We start from the raw sequence: 2,575 nt of genomic DNA, 5'->3' as shown, positions 1-2,575 counted from the left end.
GAGCTCTCTGCATGGTCTTGGTCAGGGCTGCATGGCAAGCTGGGACAGCGGACTGAAGGAAGCTCCCATCAGTGCGGCCAGCTGTGAACCCAGTCTTCCCCCGAAAGTCCCTTCGCACCGTCTGGGACATGGGAACGGGATAGGGACTGATTGCTTAATGAGCACAGGTTTTTATTTTAAGGAATTAAACACAGGTGATGGTACAATATTGTAAAGGTACTAAGTGCTACTGAATGGTTTGCTCTAAAATTGTTAATTTGAGGCTGATGGAGTAGTGTAGTAGTAGAGTATTTGCCTAGTGTGCATAAGACCCTGGGTTCACTGCCAGCACCACGCATACACACACATGCATACACACACACATACACACACACACACACACGCACACACACACACGATGCACACATGCAGTAAATTTTTTATGCTAATCTCACCCTGATGAAAAAAAGGGAAGGTTAACGCATCTAAAATGCGTGTGTATCCTCTCAAAGAACACATCTTCCTGCGAGTATGTAACCACTTCAGCTCTGTTACCTGTCATTCATCCCACACTCAGGTCCCTGTCATTGTTGGAAGATTTTATAGACCCTGGCTTAGTTCCCCAGTTAGCAGAAGACTTCAAAGGCCGAGGTGGCAAAACAGACCTCTCTAATCAGAAGATCAGGCTCCCTCCTGGGTCATTTGTCAAAGTAAGATAGCAAGACCTGGGAAGGTGGCTCAGTGGTAGAGTGCTTGCCTCGCATGCATGAGACTCTGGGTTTGATTCCTCAGCACCACATAAGCAGAAAAAGCCGGAAGTGGTGCTGTGGCTCAAGGGGTAGAATGCTGGCCTTGAGCTGAAGAGCTGAGGGACAGTGCACAGGCCCAGAGTTCAAGCCCCATGACCACCAAAAAATAAAAATAAAAAACAAAATAGGAGAAAAGTAACATACCCAGTTACAAACCCCAATCTTGAGTCATTAAAAACATTCTCGATGATAGGTGAAAATTCATAGCTATTCAGATGTAATACTACCTAGAAGTTTCAGCTGGGTCATTTTGAACAAATAGCAATGGTGATAATACACCCTCTGTTCCAATGTGAGAACGTGAATAATTAACCTTCCAGGAGGGGGCGGGGGAAAGAGCCAAATCTTAAGAGCAATTCAATCCAATAAATGTCCAATGTAAAAGTAGATCAGGTCTGCTGATGATTGTGATGGCGATTCAGCCCTGGCTTCAGGAAAACCATGGCAGCATTAACACCCTTGCAGCATGCGAGGGCTGGAGGACACTAACATTTGTGGGGATTGTGGTTTACAGAAGCGGCATGAAAAGTTGATGGGTTTGTTTTTTTTTTTGCTACCTCTAATTTTGTTACCAAAAAAAATATCCAAGTGTGTACAGATTTTATATTCTGGAAGTCAGCTTCACTGAGATAGAAAAACCCGTCATCAGGTCATTATTTCTTAAGGATTCCACCTAGAAGGAAACCACCCAACTGCCTAGAAGCTTTACTATAGCTATGTCCTCCTGCGCATGAAGGGGAAGGCTCAGACATGTGGTGCCCATGCTTTACTAAGCAGAGTGGCAAACTTTGCCGGGTCTTGCCAGGGGACTTCAGCTGATGAAGAAGGCCAACTTTTACAGGGGCACTGGAGGTGGGTGAGGTCCATGTCACTGCTCCCAAGTAAGGGCTTAAAGGGACAAATAATAGGAAAATTAGGAGAATAATCTGTGTCCAACACAGGAGACAAAGCAGCAGGCTAATGATGAACAACTGCGCGTGGCTGGCCTTTGACAGTACAGGGTGGCGATAGGACCTGGCTTTCAGAAACCAGCCAGGCGGGTTCAAAACCCAACCTCAGCATTTGCAAGTTGCATGACCTTGAAGAAGTCAGTTCACTCCTCTGAGCCATGTTTGTTTGTTTGTTTGTCTTTAATAAGCCAATTTAATCAAAATTCCACCTACCATCAGCTACTGGTGGCTCACACCTTGAATCCTAACGATTCAGGAAGCTGAGATTTGAGGATCATGGTTCGAAGCCAGCCCAGGCTGTGAGACTATGAAACTCTTTTTTGGGGGAGGTCCAGTTATGGGGCCTGAACCCTGGGCCTGGGCGCTGTCCCTCAGTTGTTCAGCTCAAGGCTAGCGCTCTACCACTTGAGCCACAGCGCCACTTCTGGCTTTTTTCTTTTTGCTTATGTGGTGCTGAGAAATCAAACCCAGGGCCTCAGACATGCAAGGCCAGCGCTCTACCACTGAGCCACCTTCCCAGCCCAGAGACTATGAAACTCTTATCTTCAATTAGTCACCTGAAAATCAGAAGTGGAGCTGTGGCTCAAAGTGGTAAAGCACTAGCCTTGAGCAAAAAAGCTCAGAAACAGTGCCCAGGCCCTACGTTAAAGTCCCACAACTGACAATGAACAACAACAACAACAACAACAACAAAATTGGCCTCCCTCCCACACTTTCAGTGCTAAAGGGGCAACTGGGACTGGAGAGCACCATGCTTCTCCTACACCAACAGCTGCAGTCTAACCAGATACCCCTTGCTGTTATCCATGCTGACCAGGAAAACAATGACCCAGCCAA

Source organism: Dipodomys merriami, unplaced genomic scaffold, assembly GCF_024711535.1.
Source record: "Dipodomys merriami isolate MVZ:Mamm:240054 unplaced genomic scaffold, mDipMer1.0.p SCAF_20, whole genome shotgun sequence".
Classification (NCBI taxonomy): domain Eukaryota; kingdom Metazoa; phylum Chordata; class Mammalia; order Rodentia; family Heteromyidae; genus Dipodomys; species Dipodomys merriami.
This window is presented reverse-complemented; position numbering follows the sequence as displayed.